Here is a 6776-nt window from a genome sequence, read left to right on the forward strand (position 1 = left end):
GGCTGATGTGAACAGATGTTTGGGGCGGATGAGAGGAGGCATATCTACCTCTAGACCTGGACCAGGTCTAATCTACCTCATACCTGCTCCATGCCCCTGGCACTCCAAATGAAATGAGTGGTGCGCGTTTCGTTGTTGTTGCGTATTAGAAACTCTTATATCTCTTATATACTCTTATATCTGCCAGAACGAGAGGCCCTTTGAAATGCTCACAACATCGAAACACCCTATCTTCACATATTAGGCTAGTTTTGTGGGTATTTTATTTGTGAAATATTCGGATGCTCTTTTGTTGGATTCATGATGAAGGCTAGACCATCCTTTGATCAGACATTTTCATTTTGGAAAAGTCGTGATGCGTGTTCTTTTGAAACTATACGTTTTGAAACGTGTGAAATATACATTTATTTTTAAACGACCTTTATCCTAAACCACTAATTAAATTCGCTTGTTTTTTACATTGAAGGTAGACACGAGGCATCAAACAGTTTTATGGGAGAGAAAATAAAACACTCTTTTTTTTTCTTTTCATTCTGCAAATATCCTCGTTCTACTACCTTTCTGAACAACCAGCAAGCCAGGAATTAGCTTATAATTCTGTAGGCAATTTGAGGACTTAAGCCAAGATGACCACACTTCCAGGGTTCGCTTGATGACGTCACAGGGGGCTGTTTCTGTCACCCCCCGGGTATTTAACTGCCCTGTCACGTGTTAGGCCCGACTATCTGTAGACGCACAGACACACTAACACTATTCTTCTTGCCTTTCATCTGCTACAACTCATCTTTCAGTGACTACACACGCACATATATTCACCTGCACACACACACACACAAATAAAAAAACACACACATACTGTACATACATACACACGTGCACACACACACACACACACACACACACACACACACACACACTTTGGGTTTGTTGTGAGTCTCCCCCCTTTTGACTGTGATGAAAGGTTCCTAAAAGAGTTCAGAGAAAGGCTACCTTCATCACAGTGGTCATTGTGTTTGACCTTCCGTCTCATCTGTGTGTGTGTGCGTGTGTGTGTGTGTGTGTGCGTGCATGTGTGTGGGTGTGTGCGTGCGTGGTGTGTGTGTGTGTGTGGTCAGAGGAGGGGTGGGACAGGATCAAAGAGTTGACTGACATTTGAGAGCCCCTGTTGAGGGCTGGTCCAGCGCCCACACCTCTGACCCCCCCCCCCCCCCCCCCCCCCCCCCACGCCGTGCATCACATGATCAGACCGCACCAGAGGTCACACTCAGTTAAACGTGAAGGGTTGGCTGATCTGTGATCAACATTGTGGAGTAACATTAACAATGGCCGCTGTGTTGTGGAATAAGAGCCACTTAACGTACCGCCATGAGAGGGGAGGTGCAGTAACGACTGAGGTACCGCCATGAGAGGGGAGGGGCAGTAACGACTGAGGTACCGGCATGAGAGGGGAGGGGCAGTAACGACTGAGGTACCGCCATGAGAGGGGAGGGGCAGTAACGACTGAGGTACCGCCATGAGAGGGGAGGGGCAGTAACGACTGAGGTACCAGGTGAGAGGGGAGGGGCAGTAACGACTGAGGTACCAGGTGAGAGGGGAGGGGCAGTAACGACTGAGGTACCAGGTGAGAGGGGAGGGGCAGTAACGACTGAGGTCAACACACTTTATCTGGTGTTGAGCTCAACACATAGTTTCCAGTGTTAATGCACTTGCTCCAAGTTACCTCAGAACTCTAGTCCTGTTCTGCTAGCGCTGTTGTTCCTGGAGCTAGCGAGTTAGGAGCGCCTTGTTTCCAGGCGTGTCTGTGGAGGGTGTTTCTGGAGCTAGCGAGTTAGGGGCGCCTTGTTTCCAGGCGTGTCTGTGGAGGGTTTTTCTGGAGCTAGCGAGTTAGGAGCGCCTTGTTCCCAGGCGTGTCTGTGGAGGGTGTTTCTGGAGCTAGCGAGTTAGGAGCGCCTTGTTTACAGGCGTGTCTGTGGAGGGTGTTTCTGGAGCTAGCGAGTTCAGAGCGCCTTGTTTACAGGCGTGTCTGTGGAGGGTGTTCCTGGAGCTAGCGAGTTAGGAGCGCCTTGTTTACAGGCGTGTCTGTGGAGGGTGTTTCTGGAGCTAGCGAGTTAGGAGCGCCTTGTTTACAGGCGTGTCTGTGGAGGGTGTTTCTGGAGCTAGCGAGTTAGGAGCGCCTTGTTTACAGGTGTGTCTGTGGAGGGTGTTTCTGGAGCTAGCGAGTTAGGAGCGCCTTGTTTACAGGTGTGTCTGTGGAGGGTGTTTCTGGAGCTAGCGAGTTAGGAGCGCCTTGTTTCCAGGCGTGTCTGTGGAGGGTTTTTCTGGAGCTAGCGAGTTAGGAGCGCCTTGTTTCCAGGCGTGTCTGTGGAGGGTGTTTCTGGAGCTAGCGAGTTAGGGGCGCCTTGTTTACAGGCGTGTCTGTGGAGGGTTTTTCTGGAGCTAGCGAGTTAGGAGCGCCTTGGTTACAGGCGTGTCTGTGGAGGGTGTTTCTGGAGCTAGCGAGTTAGGAGCGCCTTGTTTACAGACGTGTCTGTGGAGGGTGTTTCTGGAGCTAGCGAGTTCAGAGCAGCTTGTTTACAGGCGTGTCTGTGGAGGGTGTTTCTGGAGCTAGCGAGTTCAGAGTGCCTTGTTTACAGGCGTGTCTGTGGAGGGTGTTTCTGGAGCTAGCGAGTTCAGAGCGCCTTGTTTACAGGCGTGTCTGTGGAGGGTGTTTCTGGAGCTAGCGAGTTAGGAGCGCCTTGTTTACAGGCGTGTCTGTGGAGGGTGTTTCTGGAGCTAGCGAGTTAGGAGCGCCTTGTTTCCAGGCGTGTCTGTGGAGGGTGTTTCTGGAGCTAGCGAGTTCAGAGCGCCTTGTTTACAGGCGTGTCTGTGGAGGGTGTTTCTGGAGCTAGCGAGTTCAGAGAGCCTTGTTTCCAGGCGTGTCTGTGGAGGGTGTTTCTGGAGCTAGCGAGTTAGGAGCGCCTTGTTTACAGGCGTGTCTGTGGAGGGTGTTTCTGGAGCTAGCGAGTTAGGAGCGCCTTGTTTACAGGCGTGTCTGTGGAGGGTGTTTCTGGAGCTAGCGAGTTAGGGGCGCCTTGTTTACAGGCGTGTCTGTGGAGGGTGTTTCTGGAGCTAGCGAGTTAGGAGCGCCTTGTTTACAGGCGTGTCTGTGGAGGGTGTTTCTGGAGCTAGCGAGTTAGGAGCGCCTTGTTTACAGGCGTGTCTGTGGAGGGTGTTTCTGGAGCTAGCGAGTTAGGGGCGCCTTGTTTACAGGCGTGTCTGTGGAGGGTTTTTCTGGAGCTAGCGAGTTAGGAGCGCCTTGTTTCCAGGCGTGTCTGTGGAGGGTGTTTCTGGAGCTAGCGAGTTAGGGGCGCCTTGTTTACAGGCGTGTCTGTGGAGGGTGTTTCTGGAGCTAGCGAGTTAGGAGCGCCTTGTTTACAGGCGTGTCTGTGGAGGTTGTTTTTTTTGTTACATCTTACAGAGCGGCTCGGGGACAGGAAGTGTGGTTAACTCGCTGTCATTCAAACACAGGAAGTCCTCCTCATCATGTTGGTAATACGTCGGTGCCTCTCTACCATTTCTGAGCTGGTCTCACTCTGCTCAGGAGACTGGAGAGTGAAGCAGCCGCGGGTTTGACAATCACAGCGTAGAAGGTATTGTGATCTATGAGTGTGTGTGTGTGTGTGTGTGTGTGAGTGTTCTTGTTGTGTGTGTTTGGGACCATGGTGTATATTATTTTTCTTTGAATGGAGTGAGAGAACGCAGGCTGTAGAGGAGGGAGGGAGGGATGAAAATGTGAGCTTGTGCTGCGTTGGTAACCAAAGCTCGGCTGTTGGTCTTTCTGCACTAATCACACCTGTCAGCGTGTGTGTGTCTCTCTCTTTCTGTGTGTGTGTGTGTGTGTCTCTCTCTCTCTTTCTGTGTGTGTGTGTGTGTCTTTCTGTGTGTGTGTGTGTGTGTGTGTGTGTGTGTGTGTGTGTGTGAGTGAGTGAGTGAGTTAGTGACAGTGTGAGTGAGTGAGTGAGTGAGTGAGTGAGTGTGTGTGTGTGTGTGTGTGTGTGTGTGTGTGTGTGTGTGTGTGTGTGTGTGTGTGAGTGAGTGAGTGAGTGAGTGAGTGAGTGAGTGAGTGAGTGAGTGAGTTAGTGGGTGAGGATGGTGGTAGGGGGATTGAGGGTAGTTTAGGGGGAGTGAGAGAGTGAGGGTAGTAGTAGGGGGAGTGAGAGGATGAGGGTAGTAGTAGGGGGAGTGAGAGGGTAGTAGTAGGGGGAGTGAGAGGGTGAGGGTAGGGGGGGTGAGGGTAGTAGTAGGGGGAGTGAGAGGGTGAGGGTAGGGGGGTGTGAGGGTAGTTTAGGGGGAGGGCCCCTCGCTGGGTAACGATGATGATGGCTGGGCCCTCAGAGTATTCCTGATGAGCGTTTAGTGTTACCGTTCTATTAATAGTCTCCTCCCTGTCTCCTCTCCCTCGCTGACACACAGCCAGGCCTCAAATATCACACCGACAACCAGTTCTTCCACCATCAGCTCTGAGCTAACCACAGCTAACGCTACAGCGGCTGGGCTGGGCTGGGCTGGGTGCACCAGAGAGATAGCGGTTAGCTTAGCTGTTTCCCTGGACGCTGGTGACTGGAGCCACAGGCTGGACTTGGGCCACATTCTTGGCGTGTGCTGATGTTAACTCCCCCCTAAGGTAGGCCATGAGGGAGTTGTGTTGTGATTGACGCTCGTTAAGGCTTTTGGGTTTGGTGCCCCCAAGAGACAAACGTCAGGGGTTGCTTGTGTGTTTGGTTGTTTGTTTGTTTGTTGTGTTGACTGAATTAAATACAGTAAACAGAGTAGGGCCTATATTTTGCTACTCTTGCACTTTGGCTTTGACACTAGATTATGCTCTTCACTAGAAAGGAGGTGCACTTGTGAGTTCTGGCGAGTAGTAGTACACTGACTACTTAAGTTAAATGCAATTATTATAAATCGCTTTGGATTAAAGCGTTTGTTAAATGACTAATGTAATGTAAATAGCCTTTTACTGGTCGAGCAGAAGCTGCTGGCGATCGTTACTCATAATAGGGGATTCCCTTTCTGTCTGTCTGTCTTTCTCTGTCTGTCCGTCTCTCTCTCTCTCTCCCTCTCTCCCTCTCTCTCTCTCTCTCTCTCTCCTTCCGTTCTCGGGGTGACGGACGGCTTTTATCAGCACCAGAGTAGTGATCTGTCAAGGGCGGAACTCTCTCTGTGAGCCAAAGAGCCCTCCCCCCTTTCCTCCTCCTCGTCTTTGTGCCCCCCCCCCCCCCCCTGCCAGCCCGCCCGGGGGGGGGAGGGGGGGGGGGACTGAGGCTCTGCTCTCTCAAAACAACATTGACTCTCTAGGAGAACAGCAACATCTCTTCAGGCAGTAAACACACCACACTCCCCCCTGCTGTGAGGGGGTTGCTTCCTGTATTCCAGGGTCGCCTCGAGGGTTTCTGGCCGGAGGGTCGGGGGGCGTGGAACCAGCAGAACATGTCTCCGTTCCTGCGTATCGGGTTCTCCAGCTTTGAGATGGACCCTGGACTGGCGTACCACGAGGAGGTGCTCAACCCTTACTGCGCCATCTACATGAAGGAGGCCGTGGACACAGGTGCGCTCGTCTGTGTGTGTGTGTGTGTGTGTGTGTGTGTGTGTGTGTGTGTGTGTGTGTGTGTGTGTGTGTGTGTGTGTGTGTGTGAGGGTCAGAGTGTGTGTGTCTGTGGGTCAGTGTGTGTGTGCGTGTGTGTCTGTTTGTCAGTCTGTGTGTGTGTGTGTCTGTTTGTCAGTCTGTGTGTGTGTCAGTCTGTGTGTGTGTATGTGTGTGTATGTCAGTCTGTGTGTGTGTATGTGTGTGTGTCTGTTTGTCAGTCTGTGTGTGTGTGTGTGTCTGTTTGTCAGTCTGTGTGTGTCTGTTTGTCAGTCTGTGTGTGTGTGTGTCTGTGTGTCAGTCTGTGTGTGTGTGTGTGTGTGTGTCTGTGTGTCAGTCTGTGTGTGTGTGTGTGTGTGTGTCTGTGTGTCAGTCTGTGTGTGTGTGTGTGTGTGTGTGATGTGTTCTGAGAGACAGTGCAGCTGTTTAATAGTTTTTTCATTCAAGAGCTTCATTTCATATCAATAATGTTTTCTATTTTCTTCTAAGAAGTCAGGTGGTTGTGTGATTCATCATGTGATCACGTGTCACATATGACTTAATAAAGCGAGACGCATAACGAATGAGGTGCTGTTTCCATGCCGACTATGGGACTAATTAAAGCGCTGGTATATATGACGGTTGTAGTTCTCTAATTAAAGCGCTGGTATATATGACAGTTGTAGTTCTATAATTAAAGCGCTGGTATATATGACGGTTGTAGTTCTCTAATTAAAGCGCTGGTATATATGACGGTTGTAGTTCTCTAATTAAAGCGCTGGTATATATGACGGTTGTAGTTCTCTAATTAAAGCGCTGGTATATATGACGGTTGTAGTTCTATAATTAAAGCGCTGGTATATATGACAGTTGTAGTTCTATAATTAAAGCGCTGGTATATATGATGGTTGTAGTTCTATAATTAAAGATTAACTGAGGGGAGAGAGAAGGGATGAGGTGTCTTTTCCTCATCTCACTTAGACCATAGCGCTTTTATGAACAGACACAGACAGTGTGTAACTAGTGTGTGTGTGTGTGTGTGTGTGCGTGTGTGTGTGTGTGTGTGTGTGTGTGTGTGTGTGTGTGTGTGTGTGTGTGGGTGTACTCATTCACTGGAAGAACTGTGTCACTCAGTTTCATTTCAGTCTGGCAAAGATTATTTTCAGATTAGTTT

This window comes from Borostomias antarcticus (assembly GCF_949987555.1).
Source record: "Borostomias antarcticus genome assembly, chromosome: 13".
Lineage (NCBI taxonomy): Eukaryota > Metazoa > Chordata > Actinopteri > Stomiiformes > Stomiidae > Borostomias > Borostomias antarcticus.